The 26671-nt window shown below is 43.6% G+C and overlaps 1 protein-coding gene and 1 long non-coding RNA gene across 5 annotated transcripts in view; one reads left to right on the top strand and one right to left on the bottom strand.

The window, feature by feature from the left end:
* Positions 1-26671, bottom strand: part of PLXNA1 (plexin A1) — a 299658-nt gene that overhangs the window by 250565 nt on the left and 22422 nt on the right. The gene's annotated exons all lie outside the window — the stretch shown is intronic.
* LOC308465646 lies at positions 23836-25199 on the top strand. Its single transcript, XR_013980526.1, has 3 exons — positions 23836-23941; positions 24066-24161; positions 24638-25199. It is a non-coding gene; the product is annotated as an uncharacterized lncRNA (long non-coding RNA).

Genomic DNA, 26671 nt, shown 5'->3' with positions numbered 1-26671 from the left:
AAGAAGCATTGCACAGAATTTGCTAATCATTCTACATTCTTCCCATTGAAGTTCCCATGACCATTTTGTGCATTCACTACAGAAAATAATTGCTGAATTGTTTTGACATCTTAGGAGAGCTAAGATTGTTATCAGAAAAAAGACAATATAGGCTTTCCACATTTTCTGTGTTTTTATGGGGCCATGAGCCTTAGAAGCCTTAAGCTTGAACTCACAGTATAAAGGGAATAATAGTGTTATACCTTTTGGCAAAAGCTCCAAGAGAGACAGATGAGAGAGAGAGAGAACTTTGAAGATCTGAAAATGGCTTTAAAAAATAACTAAAATGACTGGGATTAGATCCTTTATAACCCCTATTTTAGCACTTTTCAACCTTGCCCAGATGTCTTGTCTTTCTGGGTATCTGTACTATCTAAAACAAGATCCCTGTATTACAGTGTTTTCTTGAAGACAGGTCTTTCATTGCACCAATTGAGATTTGGCAAAAAGACTATCTCTGATACAGTGATATACCTCTATATTTGTTTTTCTAAGTTCATAGTACTGAAATGGAGAAACGCAAAAGAACTGATCTCTTTATTAACCAGAACCAGACAGAGGGCCTTCTCGGCAGTGATGCCCGCCCTGTGGAATGCCCTCCCATCAGATGTCAAGGAAATAAGCAGCTATCCTATTTTTAAAAGACATCTGAAGGCAGCCCTGTTTAGGGAAGTTTTTAATATTTAATGCTGTATTGTTTTTAACACTCGATTGGGAGCCGCCTAGAGTGGCTGGGGAAACTCAGCCAGATGGGCAGGGTATAAATAATAATATAGTGGTACCTTGGGATGCGAACGGGATCCGTTCTGGAGCCCCGTTCGCATCCTGAACAGAACATAAGACGCGAGGGCACGTCTGCGCGTGCCACATTTTGCCGCTTCTGCGCATGCATGTGACGTCATTTTGAGCATCTGCGCATGCGCGAGCGGCAAAACCCGGAAGTAACGCACTCCGTTACTTCCGGGTTTCCGCGGAGTGCAACTTGAAAGCGCCCAACCTGAAGCACATTCAACCCGAGGTATGACTGTATTATTATTATTATTGTAGAATAATGGAACACCTCTCCATACACATTAGTATGACAAAATAAATGATAAAATCCTATCTGCTCTTAACAAAGAATCTGACTTCCTTTTTTAAAAGAAAAAGGAGTTATGTGTTGTGGAGTGCAATCAAATGCATGACTACATAGAAATAATTTCCACTGCATCAGCAGTGCCTCATGTGTCCAAGATTGCAACCTCAGACACTGTATGTGGGTGTAGAACTTTCCACAGAGGAGCATTAGAGGTTTTATAGGGAGCTTGAGGGACAGCATCCTTCCTGAGTGTCCTGAGATTTCTTTGGTATGTGCTGGCTAACCTGCACTCACAGTGCATTATGAACAAATGTGTCTACATCATGTTCTACTCCGGGGGGGGGGGGGCACCACCACTACCAGATCTGCAAAGCCAGTGAGCAAGCTCCCTATCCTTCCACAACTCCCCAGGGATGTTGTAGCCTTTCTCAGCCTCCACCCTAATCTCCCCTTACACCTTCATGCACTGTTGCTAAAACTTTGGCCCAAAGACCTTTATTCTACCCACATCTTCAACACAAGCAGGATTCAGTGTACGACTAGAGCTCGCTATTCCAAGTAATTCCGTATTTGTGACTTTTAAAGACGGCTCTCCACCCTTGAAGAAAATACTTTTAAAAAGCACCGCCTACACATCCCAACAGCACAAAAGATCCCACTAAAATAGATTTCAGTAAGATATTTTGCTTCTCGTGGGACCATACTGTTACCTCTCCAGCTTGACCAAGTATTTAGCTCCACTAGGAGGCTGGCAATGTCCTGCCTACCCATCCATAACCGACAAGCTACAGAAGGCTGCCTTTTTATCTTCAGGGTTTTCTCTTTGCCCAGGCAGGGGAGTATTCTGACCTTCCTCATTCTCCTAGCACTGGACAGCCTTGAGGCTGATCCTAGATTTCCAACACACTCCTAAAGGTCAGAACCAGTCTTCAGGCAGAAGGCGGGGCATGGGAGGGTTGCACATCGCTTGAGCTTCCACCCTGAACACTGAAGTTCACTAGAGTTATTTTTCTTCAATTGCACAAAGGGAAATAAGAAACTTGTTCTTTCTTCCAGTTTGGTTAGACGTGTCAAATGCCCCCAAAAGACATAGCTGCACACAGTTTACATGAAGGGCAACATACATGGAAGTAGAGAATCTTGGCTACACAAGAGCCCATACTGTAAAGTTTAACCTCTGGCTTCTTTAGCCTGTGCCACTGAAACACAATTTAGCTCATAAGGCAACAGATCTTGGTCTGTATAGCCCAAACACAGGCCCTTGGAGATGAGCAAGATTAAGACATCCCATAGTTTCTTCACGCCAGGCATTGGAGAGGGGAAAACAGTAAGAGGGACCAACATCACTTCTCTCCTTCACCAGAGCCTGGCGCAATATGAGGTTTGAACCTTTCACCCACCACCCCTGCACCCAGTTCTGTATGAATCAGAAGGCAGAAGGGAGGGGAGGGAGAGATCTGTCACACTCAGCAAAAAAAGTCAGTCACCCCAGCTTCAAGTTCCTGAAAGCCGCAGAGAACTTGAGCAAGCAGTGGGGACTATTGTGATGAGCATCTAAGACAACAGTGGCTGGCACAGAGGCCAGGGTATCCACCTTTTGCAATGTCTGAGCAAATCTGCCGGATATTATATTCAAAGCCCAAACCTCTGGTCTTCTGGTTTTAACACTGAAATCAAGACCTCTGCTTCTCTGTTTAGATCCAGATTATGACAGGTTAGCAAAATCAGAAATCCATGCAATCTTTGTGAACTCAAGGCATGGAGAATCTGTTGGACCCCCAGTATGATCACCTAGCCTAGTATAAACACCAGCCTTTCAACTTCCCTTGTGGAAACATTAATGGGAATAGCCTTAGCTAAGTACTGAATGGGCCATCCAGGATTAATAATTTGCCATACACAGACTTAGCATACAAACTTAAAGGTAAGGAATTTTGGCTCACATTGCTTTGCTGTAGGTAGCTGAAAAAGAAGACAGAGCTCACTTCCTTATGACCTGTTTATTGAGCATTCATTCTGATTTGTTTGCACAAAGTTTGCAGGGTTAAATGAAGTTGCATCGGGACTTCCGGGTTGGCGCCTCTGGCAATGGCGGATTTCCTCCGATAAGGAGGAATCCGCTCCGTGGAAAAAGGGGTCTGAACCGCCACGGCGAGGTGGAGACCCATCAAAAACCACAGGTGGGAGAAGCCTGTGGACGTGGGATTCGGCTGGCACCTTTGTGCCCCCCCTACTCGCGGGGAACCCCGGTTTCGGGGATCCGGAGAGACGTGGGGTGAGTGGCGCGGTGCTTTGAATCGACTGCTTCTTTCACGGAGTGAAGCCGCACTGCTGTTGCCGGAGAGCGCTGACTTTTTCCTGTGGACAATTGGATCTTAAATAACTGTCCGTGAGTAGAACGGAAAATTGGATTAAGAAATTTCTTTTAATTTGGCACTGAAGCGAGAAGGTCTAAATAGGAAGTCCGCCTTCCGCTTTTGTAGATAGATTAAAGCAAAGACACAGCAAGCTAGAGTTTAGAAAGTCATCTGTAAAGGATCAATTTTCATCATCTAAAATTACTGAACCCCCCTTGGAAGCAGGAGAAGAGGGGGGAACTTTTTCTGGACTGTTTAAACCTGCAGAAGAGAGTGTAAAGAAAAGTAATTTTCCACCGTCTTGAACCTGGGAGCGGGGTGTCAGGACAGACGTCCTCGGGAAGTTCATTGACTATAGACAAACGTTTTTGACAGATAGTTAAAAGAAGAGAAACATAGTGATTCCATTGTTCCCCTTCGCATCTAAAAGGAACAAAATATTGACAAAATATCTGAAAAAGGAAACTTTGTTGTTAGATCTGCTTTTAAAAAAAGAGAGAGAGATGGATACAAATAGAAGCTTTTTCCCCTAGAGGGAGCTTGTGAAATTGTTATTAAATCTGAACTGGGGAGCTTTGCAGCTGCAATAGATTAAGATCGTGGGACCAGACTCTGACCTTGCACAAGAATGTACTCGGAGGCTCTGGTGCTTGCTTTCTGCAAGACAAGTGCTTTATTGGAACAGTTACATGAGAAGACGGATTTGATGACTGTTGCGATCGGAAATTTTGGACAGGCAGTGGGTATCTATATAGAACCCACTCAGGAATTAATCCAGGAGTGTGCTCTGACATATCAGATGAGGGAGGAGGTTGTTGCTGGACCTCGGGAGGCAGAGATGGAGGGAACTGTGGCCCAGCAGGAACATGAGTTGTTGGATCTGACGAATGAACCTGGAAAAAGCCAGATTTGGAGAGATAGTGTCTTGCTTGGCTTGGAGATGGGGGGCTGGATAGACCCCCCTATGCAGGGATGTTTTGACCTTTCAAGTCTGGCTTTGGGCCGGGAGGAGTTCGGAGTTGTGGGAGCCCTTAACTTTGGAGGGACCTTGAAACATGCTTTTAAATACCACATGGAGTTCAGTGTTGACTATGGAAAAGGGGCTGATCTGTCGAGAAGGGACAAAAATATCGTCAAGCTGGAGTCTCCACGAGTGAAAGGAGCAGAAGACAAAGTAAAGTACAGGTATAAATATGAAGAAGACCTGCGGAAGGGACATGGAAGAGATTTAAGGGCTTCGGACATAAGGTTACCAGGTTAATGAACTAGATGGATGGGATAGAAAGGACTGACAAAACCCGAGACCAGGAGGAAGAGACGTTGGATGAAGATTGGAAGAAAGTTTTAAAAAATTTATTTAGGAAAGTTTTGTAAAATTAATGAGTATTAGAAAAATGTTGGAACGAAATTATTTGGCTTTAGCAGAAATGTTAAAAAGAATTATGTAAGAATATGTTATGGTTATGAGAAATTGGTATAAATAAGATTTAAGTTTTAAGTTTTAGGGTTTTTTATGGTAAGATAAGGTTAAAATAGATTAAGGTAATTTAATGACAGACTATTATGAAAGATGGAAAGGATTTGCTGAGATAATTAACAACTAGAATACAAAAAAGGGAGGTGTGAGGAGGTCGATGAAATAAGGTAATGACAGTTAAGGATTTGGGAATACTGGATCTGTTTTTAAATTTTTTTGTTTATTTTTGCTTTTTGATTTTGATGTATTATGTGTTTTGCTTTTGCTTTTTGACTTTGCTTTTTATCGATTTGTATTGTTTAATCATTATTTGTTTTTTCCTTCTTTTTTCCTTTGTTTTTTTTTTGTAATCTTAAAATTCTCAATAAATATCAATTAAAAAAAAAAATGAAGTTGCATCAAGCAAATGCTATCCCATGCTTTCCAGAGCATTTCCCCTGTCACTCTCCTTATCGCAAAGAGTTCAGTTTGCTAGGGGAAGTGAGTTTGTTATGCAAGAGCTCCAAATCAACTCTAAATGCGGGACCCGAATTTACCAGTATGTGACTCAAATCTCACCCAAAATATAAAGAGCCTGAAAGAACCCACAGCTGATCAAAGCAGCAACCAATTCCTTTCACTAGGAAAATTTCCACATACTGAGAGAACACTCTACTAATATCTTCACACTCAGCCCTACACCAGAAGAGAAACAAATTTCATTTTCCCCCCTCTGGGTGGGGGGGAGCCTTGCTCCTGTAGAGAGGCAGTTGGTGGAGGGGGAAGCTGCTCATTCACCCTTCAAGTTCTTTTTCTCCCCACTACCAGCAAACTCACACACAGAAGTGGAAGTGTTCATTGCATTTCACCATTTACCTAATTGGACTTTAATGTGCTGAGTGGTTGGCCATTAATGAGATTTTACTTTTTATAAAGACAGGGAGAGAAAACAAAGAGAGACCATCACAAATGAGGAGAGAAATAAATGGTGACAATTTGCAAAGAGGTAGGGCGGCTGTTCGAGTAAGCAGAGAAAGTTAGAATTATGGGATCCGACTTCCAGTTCTGACACTGATTTGCCAAGCAAGTCTAAATGATTCACTACCCACCTGTGTTTTCCCCACCCTCCGAGCTGCAAAACAGGGGCAAACGCAATTCTATGGATCCACAGAAACACTATAGGACCTCTTGTATTGCCTAGAGCCAAAGTCGCAAGGGGATATACATTTATGTCTGATATTTGGATGCAAGAATCTATGTAGTATTCTGTATCATTGACCTTTTTTAGACATTTTGTTGAGGTTTTATGCTGAGCAGGCAGTGTCTCGAACGAAAAGGAACTAATATGATATAAATGTACAGATAAAAAATAAATGCATTCTTACCCCCACTCCCCTACAAAAATACACAGAGAGAGCACAGAGCTGTGAGACAGACACTCGATGGAAGGAAATAGAGAAGGCAATTATCAATTGCAATAAGAAAGGACAGAGTTTTCCCCTAAGTCAGAAAGATAGAGGATCACAAAAAATCCTTCTTGAAGCTTACTCCTTGTGCCCCTTAAAATGGTAAAGGGACCCCTGACCGTTAGGTCCAGTCACAGACGACTCTGGGGTTGCTTCGCTCATCTCGCTTTACTGGCCGAGGGAGCCGGCGTACAGCTTCCGGGTCATGTGGCCAGCATGACTAAGCCACTTCTATACTCTAAATACTTAAATTCATGTTAAACCATCAGCCACTTGCCTGCTGAGCCAGATATGCTGGGAATCATTTCCCAAGCAGTGATCATAGGTGTTGGGGTATTCAGCAACAGTTTCTCCCCACCACCACCCCATTCGCATAAAAGGTATCCTTCTTACTAACAAAACACACACACACACACAAAAATGCAAGAAGGGTGTCTCTTCTAGGGACAGAAGCTTCAAGCAAAGAATTGGTTAGATGATACTACACAAGAAGGATTTGGTGATAAAGCTGCACTTTCCGCCTCAGCCTTGCAAAGCGATATCCCGTTGAAATCCATTTGCTACTCTCCGTCCTGCATCACTCCTGCTCTTTTATTTACCCAAATTGCTACAGGGAAGGATTGCCTCTACAAGAGGTGGAGCTCATTTACCAACAGCCAAAGATTTATAGACACTCGCGACAGGGATGATCAGACTCGTTCGTCACCCCGAAACAGCCAGAAGAGAGTCACATCCCTCTCCTGTCTGCAGTGACAGATGTCTGCTGCAAGAGCTCTAATAGTAAAGCTCCTTCCTTCCTTGCGTCCTTACCGTGTCTCAGAAACTATTAAAACTACGCCTTCAAGAACATCAGATCCAAACTCCAGGCAGTTACAGAGAACAAAGGAAATGTCCCACATTCAATACCACCCACCATGCCGTTTAGTTGTTAATTTTATTTATTACACTGCATCTCACCCTACTCAGGGTAGCATTTAGCCTCTCAACAACTCCATGAGATAGGTTAGAATGAGAGTCTGTAACTTGCCCAGAGCTCTCTGAAGACTTTCATAACAAGTAGCAATTTAACCTGGTGTTCCACACCCACAATTCTAGTCACCGCACCACACTGTGTGACGCTGTACTGCAAAACACAAGTGAGCCTGTCAGGTTTCCAAAGTAGCAAGGAATACCTTCAAGGAATTTGTTGGCACCACGGAGGGCAGATGCTCGTAACCGCACGACTTCTGCTGTCACATTACCTTCCTCCTGCAGAACCACTCCCATTCACTGTCAGCAGAATTGGTAAGACTCACACAAGTAGAGCAAACACCGAGAGATTTTCTACACCACACCACACTGAGGCACCCAGAGCTCCAGCTTCTGCAAGTGGATCCACACAATGGCCACCCAAGCAGGGGTTTTGTGTACACAAGCTCTTCATCCTTGCCCTCTGACATATTGGCATCTACACGATACAGCCTTTGAAAAGTTAGTTACCGGGAGCTTCCATTGCTACACAACAGCTATTTTGCTGGTGGGAATCCAGTCATTCACCCACAATACCAACTGGGTCCTCATATGCTTCCAGGTGCAATTCTAAGTGCTATTTATCACCTATCAGGCCCCAAATGGTATGAGACTAGGATATCAGAAAAAAAATCTCTTCGTGCATGAGCATTGCTGCACACTACAGTCATCAGGCAAAGTGATATCCTGCTAACTCTTATAGTACAGAGAGCGAGGAAAGGGGGCCAGGCCATCTCCGCAGCACAGCCTAGATCATGGAGCTCCCCACCCAGGGGGACCCAGCAATCTACCAAACACAGTGATGACATGCCCGGCCCTCTCCTTCCACTCCACAAAATTTAGTTGACTGAACTGAGGTCACACCGTTCCAAACGCCTGCTGCTGCCACAAGCAACCAATGATGTGGAGATGGGGATTCTGAAAACGCAGACTGTTGGGGTGTCGCCACGTGAAGGAAGCTCTAGTCTAGTAGGTGTCACTTGTGTTGTTTCAGGCAGCTGCCAGGCATTTACCATCGCATCAAGCGTGGCCCTTAAGTTTGTGGCCCTTAAGTTTGTAACTCTGTAACGTTGTGTGCAATGCTTGGAATGCTGCTGCCATGAGCAAATGCTAAACAGAAGTAGCAATCGAAGTTATGGTATCCTAAATACGTAAGCACTTTGCAGATTAAAAAGGACAACTAATGTGTACAAGCTAAAGTGTCCTGTTTTATATATAGACCCGTCAGATAAAACGCTCGAAAGACAAGGCAGGGAACCAGCCCCTCGCTTGGTGTCTTGGCTCAGTCAAGCTGCACAGGGAAATCCTCTGGCAAGCGTCAAGTGTCTAGAATTCCCTACAGGGAGTGGCACTAATAGAAAAAAATTACCCCGGGCAACTCCTTGGCTCTACTAGGATTATGCGACAACATCTCAATGCAGAACAGGAATCCCAACAGTGTGCCTGGCATCCTTGCTCGAGGGTGCACCAGACTGTGCTTCGAGGAGACTAGCAACAGCTGCAAAAAAAATCAGCCTGACCTGGCATATAAAAGGCTACAGTCCCTGGACAAAATAAAATTTCAAAAAGCTCCTAAAAGTGACAGCTTTTTTGCTGGAAAAGTAGGCAAGGATGTGGCTGACATACCCCTGGCAATAGAACCCCTTTGTTTGGGAGAGACAGCAGTAGTAATAACCCACAGAAGTTGGGCTCCTCCAGACAACCTATTTATTGAGCATTCATCCTGATTTACTTGCAAAAAGCTTATGCAGAGGTTGCTTATCGAGTATCTGTTTGCGGGAGCGTTATGCAGCAATTCATCCTGCATTCGTCTTGATTTGCTTACTGGGTGTTCAGACGTCTTCTCATTAGACACTTTTCAATGCGTTTTCTTGTCACATTCCTAACCGCAAGAAGTCTGTTTTGTTTCTTTTTCAAAGAATTTATTGTGCTAAGGCAGCGGAGCACTTTAATGCACTTCAACTGAGCAAACCTAAATTTCTTGGTGTGAGCTTGAATCCCTCCACAATAAACTGGCGTTCTGGAGGCAGCCCTCTGACAAACCTGGTTGGGTAGACACACTGCAAACATCACTGCACTGACTGTCCCTGTGAGAAGCACTTCTGCATGGAATCTGCTTCTTATTCAGTACAGACAGTTCACTAGATCACATTTTGTGCTGATTTCTCATATGTGATTGCAGCTTTATGTGGATTGCTGAAAATTAAAGGGGGGGGGACAGATCCAAAATCTAATGGGAGCCCTAGCTCAACCTTCCCAAAGCCTGATAAGCAAGGTGAGGGGTTTAAAAAGAGCTTTCCCTTGAGAAGGCCCACTCAACACCAGCTTCAGATAGGTACGGATGGTCACATGGGGCAGTTCTGGCTTCACACAATTTTGCCTCTATGTGCAGTAGCTCAGAATGTAACCCCTGCATGTGATGAGATCTACCTGTACCAATCCCTCGAACTACAATACATGGTACCTCGGGTTAAGTACTTAATTCGTTCCGGAGGTCCGTTCTTAACCTGAAACTGTTCTTAACCTGAAGCACCACTTTAGCTAATGGGGCCTCCTGCTGCCACCGCGCCGCCGGAGCACGATTTCTGTTCTCATCCTGAAGCAAACCTGAGGTACTATTTCTGGGTTAGCGGAGTCTGTAACCTGAAGTGTCTGTAACCTGAAGCGTATGTAACCCGAGGTACCACTGTATACTTCCAAAATAGGCAGGCCCTTCCCACTAGAGGGCCAATAAGGCATACAGATTTCACAGAATCATATATTTGTAGAATTGGAAGGGACCACGAGGGTCATCTAATCCAACCCCCTGCAATGCAGGACTCTTTTGCCCCGAGGTCGGGCTTGAACCCACGACCCTGAGATTAAGAAGCTCATGTTCTAAGATGCTCCCTTTCATTGCAGAGATCCATGAGCATAAAAAAAAAAGAGTAATCCGTTGTGCTTGATTTCTATCCAGTACATAGATGGGGAAAGGTCAGAGAGACCTCTGTTCCACTTGTGCCAATGCACACCACAACCAGCACAAGAAGAGCTCAAACCAACATCAGTAAGGCAATTGGCAAAACTCCATATGAGATATAAGGGGACTAAGGAAAATCTTAGAATGGGCAGAAACATCAGGCCTACGTACCATGCAAAAATATTGATTGTGTCTACAAGCATCTTTTCTTCCTCCAACCTTGGACATCTGACAGCACACACTTCCCCATTATCAGAGCAGGACGTTTATGAGCATGCTTGTGACCAGCAAGCAGTACAGGAAGAACCAAAGTGCAGCCTTTTAACAGCATCCTGAGAGCAGCATTCCTGTTAACTCTTCTCTGGCATGCATGGGAGTAATTCAAGCAAGGTCTTGGCTTGCGTTCGAGATAGTAAGTGCAATTCTAACCAGCCCACGCAACTCTTTCCAGCTGAGCAGGTGCCAGGTTGCAGCTGCCCTTGCTGTTTGTTTCACAAACAGAACTCATAACCCCTATTCCCACCAGAAACAACACCAACTCCCAAAGCTTGCCAGCCAAAGGGACTAAATTAATCCCTGCCCGTAACCCAAATCACAGCGCTGCACTACAGACTTAGGCAGATGTATGTTCCACTGAATTCAGTAGGGCTTACTCCCAGGTAAGTGGGGTTAGGACTGCAGCCTTACTCACTGATATGGCAAAGATGAGACCTGGGGTGTAGGAGTGCTGTGTGTACACACACACTTCCAAATTCTGTGTGTGGATTCACACAGCATACGTGGATAGGGATAATGTTGCCATTAGTCTAAATAAAGCAGAGCAACTGTACAATTAAAGGATCAAGTGGTTAAGAAGTTGATTTCTGTGATAAGCCATGGGTCCTACAATCAGACCTGGCTCAGAAGAGAACTGTAATTGATTGGGTACCACAATAGTACTCCCATTTTTTCAGATGGCAATACTCTGCTTTAATATTTTAACCATGTCTTGCCGGTCCCTGAATTCTCAAGGGCTTTGAACGAAGAAACAAAATACATGGGTCTGTTGGCCATGCAGATGCAAAACTCAACATGGATGAAGCTTTCTGGATGACCTTGGGTCTGTCACTTTGAGAAATGATTCTAGGCTTTTTCCCAACATGGCCAACCCAAAAGTTCCATACTTCCAACTGCTCATTCCTGTTCTGTGCCTGAAAAGGTCTTTCAAGATCATAGCTGTCAACTTTTCCCTTTTCTTGCGAGGAATCCTATTCAGAATAAGGGAATTTCCCTTTAAAAAAGGGAAATGTTGACAGCTATGCTCAGGATACACAACCTGTGGTGGCTCACCAGTCTAGTTCACTTCCCCAGACTGAGTCTCCTGGTTCCAGTCCCTGAGTCTCTGGCATTTAAGTGCAAGATCATAGAATTGTAGAGTTGGAAGGGATCACAAGGGTCATCTAGCCCAACCCCCTGCAATGCAGTAATCTTTTGCCCAATGTGGGGCTCGAACCCATGACTCTGAGATTAAGAGTCTTGTGTTCTACCAACGGAGATGATCCTTTCTTTGTGTTTTCTCTTCCCCCACCCCCTCTTTGAACGGGCTCTCCCTAGAGTTTTGTGTCCATCTTTTCTGTTTCTCTTCTGAGGAAACCCAGTCCCTCCGCTTCCACAAGAAAACAGAACCTCGGGATGCCAGAGACCTGGGTTCCTTACACTCCTCTGTCATAATGGAGTTTTGTGGCAGGCGGGAAGTCTGTCCCATTCAATATAATCTGGCTGACTGATTTCCATCAAGTTGGTTTGTAACACCTTGATTGAGCTAAGTAGCTAATCTTATCCCTACAAGCAGCAGGGTGCAGATTGCCAAGCACCAAGGAAAGCTTAACAACTCAATTGCACTGCCTAAATAATAGCACTTCCATTATTAATATCAGAGTAATGAACCACAGGTACGTTACAGGTACCCTTCAAGATTGTTCCAAAGACAGGCAGCCTCACGCATAGAGAGGCAATTTGCAAGGACAGGATCTCCTCTCGCTTAACTCATTGAGAAAGCTACTACTTGAAAAGGTAGCAGCTTTTCAAGCCTTTTCAAGTTATAGCTTTCTCAATGAACTAAGGTAAAGGACCTCTGGATGGTTAAGTCCAGTCAAAGGCGACTATGGGATGTGGCACTCATCTCACTTCAGGCCAAGGGAGCCAGCGCTTGTCCACAGACAGCTTTCTGGGTCATGTGGCCAGCATGACTAAACCACTTCTGGTGCAATGGGACACCGTGACAGAAGCCAGAGCACACAGAAACACCATTTACCTTCCTGCCGCAGTGGTACCTATCTATCTACTTGCACTGGTGTGCAATCGAACTGCTAGGTTGGCAGAAGCTGGGACAGAGCAATGGCAGCTCACTCCGTCACACAGATTCAAACCACCAACCTTCCAATCAGCAAGCTCCAGATGCTCAATGGTTTAGACCACAGAACCACCTGCGTCCCTCTACTAGGTTTGCAGAAACTGGGACAGAGCCTACTTGAACAACTGAAAGAAGGAACTCTATTAGCCTTCATAATGATCCTGGGAATGGGGTGAGGGGCTACTGGCACTACTAAACTTCACAACTACTAAACCAAAGGGAATTCTTGCACGTTTAGCACATAGTTGGAAGGGGCCTTGTGGGCCATCAAATCCAATGCATCACTCAGTGCTGGAAACCCAGAGCCAGAATGTCCCCAACACATGGCTGCCCAGCATCTGCTGAAAGGCCTCCAGTGAAGCAGAGCCCACCACCACCTGGTTGGTTCCATTGGTTGGTTCCATTGCTGAACTTCCGTTACTGTTAAAATACTTCTTCCAATGGTCTCTGATACAGAGTGAGGAGTCCGATGGGCGAGCCGCCTTCTGTCACAGTGCTGCATTTGCGGAAAATTATGTGTGATTATCTTGCTGCGACAATACAGTTATTACAAGCACAGATCCCCATGCCCACTCTATTCTCTGCTAAGGCCACATGACAATCTATATTGCAATGCACTCACAAGATGCCCTGGTGCCAACTGGCTAAGTTGCCTTAATATTACTGGGTAGGGTGGGCAGGCAGAAGGTCACTGGCCACCATGGGTTGGAAGCCTGAAAAGGTCTTGCCAGTCTTCACCAGCCTAATGTTTTCCAGTTTTGGACTCTCAATTTCCACCACTCCCATCCCGGCTGAAGCTGGTGACAGTTGTACTGGAGGACTGGTCTCAGGGCCAGATAGAGGGCCCTGAGAAAGAGAAAAGTAAGGTGGGAAAGAGAATGGGCAGAGGGGAAAGCTGAATATGGAGCTGTAAGAGACAGAGAGAGATAGGGAAGTCTGAAGTTCATAGTTTGATTTGAAATAGCAGCCAGTTTTTTAGCTGCAGGCCTCTCATCCCTCTTTACTAGCTCAGGTGAATGAAGTTATTTTCTACCAAATCACAGTTAATCCTTTTGTCATTAACGTGGCTGTCACAGAATTCCATCTGAAAACTGCACCAGCGCCTTGGTAGCTCAGGCCCACATGCGGAGTTCTCTAAAGAGTTTGCTGCTCTCATCTCCATCCCACCTCCAGGTGGTCAGTCCCAACAGCTACTAGGATTTTAATGAGCCTTCCAGGCCTGCCTCTGGCAACCAGATGCTCCTTGACAGGGTCTTGATATGTCAAATTACAACATTATAACACATTCATCCTAACAATCTCTTGCATTCTGTGCATTTTAGTTCCCTTTTAATGCACTGCTCTAGATAGGCCACATGCACAGTCGTCCCAAGGCACATGAAGTGGTGTTACAAGTCCCTTATGATTATAAACTTTTAATCTATGAAGTCAACCAGCACGGACTCTGATCCGTTTGGTGAAGATTGCAATTGCAAAAACTCCTTCCTCCATATATATAAGGCTTGCTAACTTTTGTTATGGTATAAGTTTGTCAGAAGCTTCATTCACAGCACTTCCAATATACACACAGCTTTAAAACATTCAAAACAAAAAAGGCAGCTGATCCACAGCAACAGCATTTTGCTTTCATTTGGCTTCCAACTACAAACCTCAGACTAATGCTCCGGAGTCCTCTATTACACATTGCCCCTTACATCCCACCCACCCCCCATCCTGCCCAATTCTGATGGCCTGGCAACCTGCCACAGGCTGTTGTAACCCAGCAATTTGGAATCACAGTTTTACAGCCCGGTTAAAACTGAGGCTCCCGATTGCAAAAAATTTGCAGTCTAAACCAGACCCTACAAATAATGGCAATAAACTGCAGAAAGGAAGGAGGGAGCAAGAGCAAAGGAAGATGCTAGATTAAGCAAATGAGAAGCGGGAGATCGATGTCATGCAAATAGAGCTATAGATAAATACTGCTGAAGGGAAGCAATGTTCCTTTGGCAGAACTTGCCAGATCGCCTTTTTAATGTATTTGTAGTCTATCACTGTTTATATTTGAAGGCAGAGTTATAAAAGCAGGAGTAAATAACCCCACAGAAGGAGGCTGAGATCAGGACCAAAAAAGAGGAAGGCGGCCACTGTATAGAAACAACCACAGATAGCAGATTTCTTTTTAGGGAAAGAAGGGGAAACAGGAAGACAAGGAAAAGAAAACAAGACAGAATATAGCCAGGGCTATGTGAATGCAGGGTTTTCATGTGTTTGCCACAGAAGATGGAATTATTAAAAACTTTAGCTTTCATTGATCACTCCCGCCCCTCAATTCCTAGCTCTCAAGGTTGCAGAGTAGAGCATGATGATTCTCAGAAACAAGCTGGGCAGAGATCCCAGTGGTAAACTGATGAGGCTCCACTCTTCTCCTGTCTCCCACTCCTGCAAATCTGTAAGCCGCTGACTCTTGCTTTCCCTGTATTTCTCTCCCTCTCTAGTCTGCTACTTGAAAACAGAAATAGGTGCATCAGTCAGTTTCAGGCCTTCTGATCCTAACAAGTCCACACTCTAGCCTTTACACTGGGGTAACAACTTGATGCCCCAACTAAAGCCAGAGCCCTTCAGAAAACATGAGAAGTATCAGAACAAAAACACCACCTTTACAGAGACCTCATTTATGCATAACTCTAAGCCAAACCATGGCTTAGCATGAGTGAACAAGCATATGCAGGCTTCCAGGCAGATCATGGTAGTTTTCCTCCTTCTCTGGTTGTTCTGCTCATTCCCTCTGTTGAGGTAAACCAAAGTTTGGTTTGGCATGTCGTCCAAACCTGGGTTTGTGGTTTATCTCTCCCAGAACAAACCTTGCTTATGGGTCACGGTTTGTCTGCAAAAAGCTAAACCACAACTCTAGGTCCAGACAACATGCTAAGCCAAGCCATGGCTGGAGAAGGAGCAAAGCAGCTGTGACCTCCTCTCCAGGAGCCTGTGCATTGGCTCATTCACATGAAGCCATGGTTTGGTTTAGTGTTACCTGTGAAGCAGGCCAAAGTTTGTCATTTCACCCCCACTCCTCACTCTTTTAACACTCCAGTGCATAATTACAGTGAAATATAGGGTAAAGTTTTATTAGGAAAAGCAGATACCAAGAATAAAGTGAAGGAACAAACTGCAACATAAAATAAAAGCACTGGCCATTTTCAGACTGTCAGTTCCGAGGTGTCACCTTTCAGAATACCAGCTGCTGTTACAGCATCTCTCATCTTATGGCCAATGATGGTCCAATACAGAAAGCATCCAGCTTCTCTGCCCAAATGTGTGTAGCCCAGCTTCAACAAACCTTTGAGCTGGTTGCATCATTTTAGTGCCTTTCCATTTCCGCTCCGACACACATTTCAATGCTCAGCAGAGGCAAATACACTACAAAGAACCAAGAGGCCTCCCAGGGAGTCATGGGATGCAAAGTGCACCACCCCCCAATGTCAAGGGGCAGGGAGGAGGCAATGCTACACTTTACAACATTTCCTGCTGTTCCATAAGCTCTTTTTCTCATTTCACCTGCATTTTATTGGTATGGAAGATGGCAGCCTCACCCTCCTCCAGGCCTCTTATTAAAGAGCAGGTTGCTACAACCCGAGATTGCATCACTATTAATGGCTACCTAAAGCCATCAAAAATTGATTGAAAGAAAACAGGGAAAGGCTGATATTATTTTGTTGCATTTAAATCCAGCATGATTTGGGCTGCCCAGGTCTGGATCATATTAAGTGGAAGATGAGGCTCTGCAGTGATTGAATGATGGGGAAGGCTCTGTATTAGAGCTCAGGGACAGCTGGCCAATCCAATTTGGCTTCCTGCTCATAAAACACCAAGGCCCATACAAGTGCCTTGCTGTCACAGCAAGTGGTTTCCTACCCCCCTCCTGCTGCCAGTTTTTAAAGATGAAAGAGCAAGCAGAACACTTTAAATATTAACCTAGACCCTCTCAAAATGGACACAGCCCCAGTACACAGGGCCTTGGTCCTGTGAGTAATAATAACCATGAGTTATTACACTGTACTTTGAAATGACACTTTTTATGAAACACTGAGGGGCACCTAACAAGGTGAGTGGCTTGGAAAACAAAATTCTTATTTTGTGTGTGTGGAGCAGCATTCAGAGTCCTCTCAATTATTCCCTCATCATAACTACTATGTATAAGGCACTCTACTGGAATGCTAGTCCCAGTCCTAAAAGGTTTACAAACTTTTTAAAGAAAAAGATGGAAGAAGACACATCCCAGAAAGAAGCAAGACTGTACAGTACTCCAAAATAAGACCTTTTTTTAGAAGACTAAGGGGCATCTAGCAGAGGCAAGTTGCTTGCTAAACAAATTTCTTATTCATTCCAATTTGTGGAAATTAAAGTAGAAAAAATTCATGCATGAACACAATTCATATTTTAGTACGTTTATATCTCATCTTCCTTCCACTATGGAACACAAGGCAGCTTACATGTGGTATTCAGGTCTCCCACCCAGACCCAAACCTGCTTCGCTTCAACAAGGTGGCTGCATCACATGCCCTTGGAATCCGAGATTCTTGTGTCAAAGGCTGGAGAGCAAAATCCGAAACCACAACCCCAGTCTTAATTCTACTGGGCACATGTATGTGGACCAGTCCTCAGTCACTGTCCCCCCTCCACCCCAATCACTGGCTTCTCCCTCACTGTGTATCATGCACAGGACTGGCATGCCAGTCCCAGTTCTAAAAGGTTTGCAAACTTAAAAGAAGAAGATGGAGGTAGGCACCACCCAGAAAGAAACAGCCGCCTTATTCCACCTTGAGCATGACAATCTGAACCTGGCAAAACACCTACTGGCTAGCATGGCCTTCAGCAGTCATTGCCTCCCCCCACCCAGCTATGCTTAACGCAGGAAGCATCATTCCCAATCGCCAGCTAGCAGAGTGTGCTTGCCAACAGGAAGTGAATTCTCTTACACAAACATGGCCACCATGGTTACAGGACTTCGCAAACTCTCTAGGCAGACGCCTTGGAGCTTAGCCCAGGTTTGAAATGAACTGCGTTATATATTTCTCCCCCCCCCAAAAAAGGGGGGGGGATAAATAAAAGTTCGCCTGGAGCAGCCCCACTCAGCATGTTAATGCCGATTCAGAGAGCAAGGCAAAGAGGCCTAAAAATACATTCCATTATTCTAACCGGACAAAAAAAATAAACAGTGCCAAACTTCCTAAGGGGGAGCGAGGAGGAGGGAGGTCTCCTCTGCAATGATTCAGACAGCAACAATACAATGCAACGCAGTGGCAAGTCCAGAGGCAGAGGAAAGCAATGTAAAAAAAACCCAAAAGCACTAAAGGCTGCCAGCTGCCTTGAGAATGTTTGTCGGTATGTACCTTTGCTTGACTCACATATGTGCAGCAGGAAACTTGACATCAGCTGGAAATCTGGCCTAACAGCCGCATTGCCGACAGATCCAAATCATCCCCCTTTTATCCCAAGCTGGAAAGGAAATTTGCTAACAGCTCCACCTTTAAAAGTGGCCAAGAGACCCTTATTGTTTCAAACTCTGGTCACAGCTGCTCTGTGAACTACACTGGGCTGGAACCTCTGCCTGGCTGGCTGCAGCCAACGCACACAAACTTCAAAAGAGCCTTTCATTGTAAAGCCGCTTGCCTGAATCCCAATCACTTTCTAGTAAAGGTGGTGGAGAAGGCTGCTCCTCCCTCTTTAGAGTCAACAGAAGCCAAAAAAAGTCAGGATGTCTTGTGATTTTTGAAGCAGCACTGAATAGTTCAGTGCAGATGTAATGTTTTCCAGTCTCTTGACCATGGTTAAGAGATCTGAAGTGCCCCTCAGACTGGAGCCCACCCCACCCCACCTTGCACAACCCTCCTTCCCTGTTCCACTTCAACTCCTCCCTTTCCCTGCATTATATCTGCACTAAACCAGTACTGGAAGCCCTAGTTAGAAGCAGGTTTCAAAGGCTGGTTGAAATCTAGCTATGGATTTGGCAATCGTAGATTTGGCTCGCACTCATTAACAATACTATGAAATTTGCAGTGGCATAAACAAATGTACTGGTTTCTCAGATAATACCAATTGGGAGGTACCAGTGTAAGATCTCTGAAAACTATTTTAATTAGCAAAGTGAGGCGCCATCAGTTACAAAACATTTTCAATTCAAAACCTTGGCAAGACTGTAATAGATTTAGAATTTGGGGGGGGGGGTTCCAACAATTCTTCCAATCGTTATGTCAGTGCAACCTTTTCAGCTTACCAAATGGAATGACCCCCCTCCACCTTCCATGTACTGTTCTGGGGGTTCTCTTGGCCCACTGAGAGCCTTTGGGAGGGCACACTGGCAGGAATTGGGGAAGCCCCATTGTGCAAGCAGAAGTCCTTGAGCAGAGCTTCCACTGATAGATAAATCACAATGGGCGGGATTCACCCTTCCATTTAGTCTGAAAAGTATTTTCTGTTCCCTTTCTTTCAAATGTGCTCCAATTTATGATTCAGAAACACATTTTCAATGTTCAGATGCCACAGCAACCAGGTTTTATTTTTTTTTTTTTATAAATATTTTATTGAAATTTTTAAGTTACAATATAATAATCAAACAAAATTATAACAAAACATAACATACTTTCTTATCTTCTTGTGACCTCCTCACATCTCCCGCCCCTACCTTCCATGTTAAAAAAAATTTTATCCAGCAAATTATCACCTTACTTCCATCCTCACTGTCTAATTATCAATTAAATTTATCCAACTGTTTGTCCAAAATAAAAATTGTTTTTTCTTACATTTTCTTATCTTCCTACTTCTCTTCATCTATTTTGATGGTGCCAAATTGTTTATGATCAAGCATCCTGCTTAGCATTCATACAATTTGCAATATTTTTGCAAATAAATCTTAAATTTTTTCCAATCTTCTTCTACCGTCTCCTCTCCCAGATCTCGGATTCTGCCGGTCATTTCAGCCAATTGCATATAGTCCATCAGTTGCATCTGCCATTCTTCCAGTGTGGGTAGATCTTGAGTTTTCCAGTGCTTCGCGAGAAGTATCCTTGCTGCTGTTGTGGCATACATAAAGAATATTCGATCCTTCTTTACCACCCCTTGGCCCACCATACCCAGAAGAAAGGCCTCTGGTTTCTTAGAGAAGGTATACTTAAATACCTTTTTCAGTTCATTATATATTATTTCCCAGAAAGCCTTCACTTTACACAGCAACCAGGTTTTAAACTCTGAGCTTTCTCTGTGCTTTCTTTCCACTTTGCCCTACAAGACAAGTCTATAGCTGAGTTCGGAAACCTGTGGTCTAACTCCTATCATCCCTGAGCATTGGCTATGCTGAATGGGGCTGATAAGAACTGGAATCCAATGACATTCTGAGGGCCACACATTCCCCACACTTGAAGGTCTAGTTACACTGCTGGACACAGAGCCCAAAACGATGAAGTATGAACATCATCGTTGGACAACCTAACAAAGTTCTCCATGAAGGTCCCAACTGGAGGGAGAAGAAAGGACAGAGAGTGAAGAAAGGGCTGTGAGTGGAAGGCAGCCCTTTTCCCATTCTCTGGACCCCCAGGAAACCCAACAAACCTGCTGTACCTGGAACTAGGTGTGGAAAGTGCAGCTGAATGGGACACAGCTGTGGACAGCCTGAGGAAGTAGAACCCACTTTGATGTCTGCCCATCAACAGCAAGTCTAGAATGAGAGACTAGGGTGATGTCTGCTGTATCCAAGAATTCTTCTCATTGTGAGATTTTTGTGGGTGAGCTGAGCGTTTGTTTGGATTCTGGGCAACAACCCAGAGGTTGAGAGGGAAGGTGTGTGTCAGAAGGAAAATGAACTGGTATTTATTCATATATATTAGTAAATTTGTATTAATGTAACATTTCTAGATGTATTTTTGTAATATTTCATTTCAGTTGTCTGTTGTTGCTTCTGTTTTCTGTACACTGCTTAGATATATTTTAAATATATCAAGCGGTATAGAAATTAAATAATCCATTAACACTGTACAATGATTTATCTGTCCCATCTGTGCAACGGTGATAACAGCTTAATTAACATTCACATTATTATTATTATTATTATTATTATTATTATTCCACCATCAGTGTACACAGCACAAGGATATTACATTGTAAATATAGGTATGTGTGTGGCAAAGGCAAGGGTAATAACCCAGCAGGAGGAATAGAAGCAAATGTAAAAGGGGGTGGATTTAAGCAGTTGCACATTCTTAGGCTTCATCTTTTCTTCACATGAAGATCAAGGGGTTAAAGGGTCAATAGAAAAGCCATGTCTTATTTTGAACAAAGATATAATAAAAAACAAGATTTCATAGGGGTGTGATCTCTCTTCCTTTACAATTCTGCACATAGAGTTTCACAATGAAGCATAGAAGGGAGCCAGCTCACCACCATATATTCTGAATATTAAAAAAATCTTCACGCTGCATGCAGAAAGTCACTTTTAATCTGGTGAGTGATCACTTCAGAGACAGAGAGCAGCATTTCTGGACTCTGATTACAGAGGCAAGAAAAAGAACATGATGCTATGACCTTAGCTATTCCTGATACCAATGTTTAGGTCACATATGTACATAACGACTAATTAATAATATAGTACATTAGAGTGCAAAATGCTTATTAATAACACCTATCCCAACCAACTTTACAACAATTTTGTGATGTGGGTCACTAGCGCCATTACAATATGATAAATGGGGAGTTAAGATGTAGAGAGAAGGATCTGTTCAAAATGACTAATGAGTATATGTTTGAACTGCAAGTAATTTCAAAGCCTTCTGGTTCCAAGGCCTACATTGAAGCACGCTAGCTCTCTGAAGAAAAAGGCCGTGAAAATGAGCCATAAGTGAAACCTTGGGCTTCACATCTGCTTCCTAATCTCTGAGCATCTCTGCAACTCTAAAGCTGCTTTACTCATTTCTCCTAGTCTTCTAGAAGCATAAGTAGGCACTAAGAGAGAGAGAGAGAGAGAGACACAATTACCAATAAACAATTTAAGTCAACCTGCTTTGTAACTCAGAAACCCACACGCCTACTAAAAATTCAGATCAGCAAAGCAGTATAATTCCTCTGATATAAACAACAGTGTTCCTCATTTAAAAGAACAAAATAATTCAATGTCCCGATTTTCTAGTGTAAATTAAGTCATGCAGAAAACTCCTAGGTATCTTGACAGGCTGGCCTGGTGTCAAATGTAGACAGACCGCAGGGGGTTGGACTCGATGGCCCTTGTGGTCTCTTCCAACTCTATGATTCTATGATTCTATGCCCTGTAAGACACTCCCAATTTCAGAGATATTTGGTTTTCTTATATTATTGTTTTAAATAAAATTAGTAAAAATAACTTGTCCCCATGTCCAAGTTTTAACTCCACTCATTACAAGCATGTGATTTCATATTGTCCAACCTACCTTCCAACACTTGCCTACCTAGCACATTAACAACAAGACTTTCAACAGGAACACAACAAGTTTTTATTATCTTGTGCTCCATGTGAAGATAAGTCACAGTAGGCCTGATTGTTTCAGATATCTACCAGAGACATAATATTCCTTATGGCACTGCTTATTTAACCACAAGTCTTGCTATAACTTGTTTTTTCATTACAGATACTAATGACATCTAAATGCATGACAGTATTAATTCAAAAGTCTTTTCAAGATATTCCATGGCAGGGAAATAAAAGCTTAAAATATACATTGTGAGTAACTTATGAGTCCCCAAAACTAAAAGTCTAAGAACATACTTAAATTGTAGGGGAGGGGTCTGGCTCGTGAGGGAACCAGCAATTCAGAAAATACTTGCCTACATGTAAATTCATTAACACAGTCAACCAAATGGCCCATCTACAGACTTATCAGACAGAAACAAACTGAATCAGTATTTTCAGGGAATGGACTCAAACCAGGATCCAAAGAAACCTAAACAATGGGCACATGCCTTTGGTTTGGACTCAGTCTGATCTTTATGTTTCCCTCGCCTTATGGTTTTGATCTATGGGCTACTTTTAAAATGAGGCTGCATTTTAAATTGCATTTAACCTGTATTTTAAATTGGTGTTTCTTTTCCTATTATGTTTTTACTGTAATTTTACTGGTGTTAGCTGCCCTGAGCCCAGCTCTTGCCGGGGAGGGAGGGGTATAAATAAAATGTATTATTATTATTATTGATTGTGATTCACTGGATGTTTGTGCCAATTACAACTAAGGTACTGTTCTGAAAGAAACTTAGGTTGCATCCACACTTTCTGCTTCTACTACAGTGGTACCTCAGGTTAAGTACTTAATTCGTTCCGGAGGTCTGTTCTTAACCTGAAACTGTTCTTAACGTGAAGCACCACTTTAGCTAATGGGGCCTCCTGCTGCTGCCACGCCGCCGGAGCACAATTTCTGTTCTCATCCTGAAGCAAAGTTCTTAACCCAAGGTACTATTTCTGGGTTAGCGGAGTCTGTAACCTGAAGCGTCTGTAACCTGAAGTGTATGTAACCCGAGGTACCACTGTACTGCAACAGAAAGAGTGGAGGACATTGTTCGTTGTTGCAAAGAACTAGCTCCCATCAATATTGTTCTATTCACAATAGACATGACAACCACACAATGTGGTTCCATAGCTGTCTCAGAAGCACAGCACCGTCTGGAAGCACCCAAAGTGATGATCACAAGTTAGATTGCTATTTCCACTGAATGCAGGGATGGGGAACAGTGGCACGCTAGATGATGCTGGACTACAATTCCCATCACCCCTGACTATTGGTCATGTTGGTTGGGGCTGATGGGAATTGTAGTCCAGCCACATTTTCCCCGCTGCTAATTAATGGGACCTAGAAACAGCAAGAAGGAAGTAGAAGACACAAGGCATGGACTAGGGTTATACCACCTGCTAAGACGCACAATGGTGGTTATTCCACAGAGCACAACTCATGGACACTTCACATGCCACCTTGATATAGAATTTAGTATATAAGGCCACTAGGATACAGTGCTCCATCTTGACTTATTACTATGGCATTGCATGCTGGAACTTGTAGTCTCATCTCCACAGACAGCACCTGTGGTCTAATGATAACAGGAACAGAGGTGTCAGATGGCTGGATTTATGGAGGCCTTGGGCTTCTGCTTATCAAACAATGCAGCACCAGTACAAGCAAAGTTTTATAGTCCAGGTAATGAACAACAGGTTTTGAGAGGAGGGTTTGGAAAGACAAACTGTTTGAGTTGAAAGAAAAGTCATTCTGCAGCATTTTAAAAGGGCATGCAGTAAAGTATCCTAATCTTCTACATTATCAGAGAAACAATGAGGCCCATTAGATTAACAAGAGGCAGCAAGAAAGGAATGACTCTCCAGACTGAAAAGAGAACAGATATTGAATGAAGACAGCACAGGTAATCATACATAAACACACACAGGCAGAGAGAGAGAGAGAAATGGGCAGAAAACAACCAACACTTATAGCACACCACCTCAAATTAGGACCAGAGGCCTCTTTAAATAAGGGTTCTGTTAATAACATGGCAGTAAATTAACTAGTACCCAAAGGCTTTCTTCCTCACCAGATGGTTCCCTGAGACTCTTGTGCATTATGGCAACTAAACGAGATTTCAAATTCTGGTTAAAAGCAAACTTTGCTTAATATTAATTATGATTTAAGTTAGTGTCAACATCACCCTGGTTAAGCCCAGGACAAATTTGCAAGAGAAGGCGGACTAGCTGGAGAGTCTCTGGCCCTCTGCTCATCTATTAAGCATGAAAGTATTGTGTTTGTTAGGACTTCTTTGGTCATACAGTCAAACAACATCAGTGTAATATGGGCATATGCACCTGCTAATTATTATAACTAATCAATTATTTTCATTGGCAGACCAGTAGTAATATCACTGATCTGGTAAGATGAGTCAGCTACACCAGTGGCAGCAGCATGGCCCAGTAAAAGGGAAAAAGATAAGTGTGCAGTTTCTACCCTCAACATAAATTCATCCAAGGACAACAGAAGGACTGTAACTCACAGTCTCATTAGCTGCCAAGCCACAGACTATGAGGTCCTCTGAAATCTTTATTATTTATTTGATTGGCAAGCTATATAGTTATTGGTTAACAAGCCCTGAGAGAGAGTCTTCAGGATGTTCATCTTCCTACTACAAAAGTCTTAATAAATAAACAATCTGCCAGAGTTCCTTCTGACAGACAAGTTAAGAAATATATGAGGCATGTTAGAAAGCTCTGTGTGTGTGTGTGTGTGTGTGTGGAGAACAAAGCCAGGGTGTTTGACAAGAACTTTCCTACTGACAGCTATTCTGTTTGGACAAGAGAATTCCTTGCAGTTTCGGTCTGAACTGAAATCTTTTCCCTCTGCGTAAAAAAACCACACATTCCGCAGTTTCGAGAGCTTCCCAGAGGAACTCACCCTCTCACCTTTTAGTCACGCCATCAGCAGAGAGCCTCTCCTCCACTTTGCCTTTAGTGTTCCCTACCTAATTCCCGAAGCCTCTTGCAGAGTTTCCGTAGGCCAGAGCTGGGGGAAGGGGTGGCGGAAAGAGGGACTGGACAGGCAAATCAGCAGTGTCCCTTTCCATGCTCAGCGAGGAGGAACAAAAAAAGCATGAGAAGGGAAGGTGATCCAATAAAATAGGCTGTGACAAAGAAGATGTCCCTCACCCCACTCTATCACAGAGAGGCTTCAGTAACCTAACAAATGTCACCGCTCCTAGACTATTCTTTCTAATATTATAGATTGTATCTACTATTCCCTCTATACACAAATGTTCAGTTGGAAATCTTCAGTAACAAGCCTCAGTTCTCTCACCCGATCCAGGCGACTCAGCACCGATCTCAGCCCACTTGCAGCTTCACCAAGAAGGCCTTGCCCTTCATCAGGCAGAAGTTTATTATCCTCATGAACAGCTTAAATACAGTACCAGAATGCTGAACGCCAAATTGTTTCTGTACTTGATGTTGCTAGCCACAGGGGCGGGGAACATTTGGCTCTCTAACTCCCATCAGTCAGCAGAGTCAACGTTCAGCGATGATGAGAGTTGTCGTTCAACAAGATCTGGAGCGCAACAGGCTCCCATTCCCGGTATTAAATAGTTTGGGGATGCCTCCTACGGGAAGTAACTGCCCCAACGTGTATTTTTAACTTATGATAAATAATCCATCTCTTGCAAGTCCAGTGCGGGTGAACGGCCTCAATCTTCCAACCAAGACAGAAACCCTTTTTAAAAAAATGTGAATAATTAAAGTCGATTTTTGTACACATAATATACTTGAACTCTTCACCTTCCAACCTTTATATCCTAATGCAGAGATGAGCTACCTCTGGGCTGGATCATCAGGCCCAATATTTCCACAATTTCACTTGTAAGAAGAAAATAAAATAGGAGCTATTTCGTGGTATAATGTTACTTGTCTGTTTGGAATTTTTCATATAAATGTCAATATCAGTACAGAATATGCTTGACCACATAACTGTGATGCCCTTAGTATTATTATGTAGCAAGGAAACGGACTGCACCAAAGGGTTGAGTCACACAGCAAAAAATACTCTTTAAAACCCCGTTGCAATACGTCTGGGAAATCCCAGACATGTCCTCTTTTGCCGGGGGGGAGGGGAGGACAACATTTACATTTTAAAGGAAATATCCAGGATTTGGGGGGCTTTGTTTATTTATTTTTGGTGGGTTTTTTGGCTTGGGCAGCTCGGGCTCGGACGGCGCAGGTGGCTCTGCATGCCACAGCCTCTGCCAGCCCGAGCTGGGAAAAGAGGTGCGCAGGCATGATCGCGGCAGCTCCGCGCATTCGCCCAGCTTGGGCTGGCAGCAGCTCAGGCTGTCCTCTTTTTTGCTTTTCAAGATATATCAACCCTACCAAATTGTTGTCTGGAGAACAGAGCAGGCCC

The sequence above is a fragment of the Podarcis pityusensis genome, assembly GCF_964106645.2.
Source record: "Podarcis pityusensis genome assembly, chromosome: 2".
In the NCBI taxonomy this organism is placed as follows: Eukaryota; Metazoa; Chordata; class Lepidosauria; order Squamata; family Lacertidae; genus Podarcis; species Podarcis pityusensis.
The sequence above is the reverse complement of the archived record's forward strand: the minus strand, read 5'-3'. Positions and strand labels throughout refer to the sequence as shown.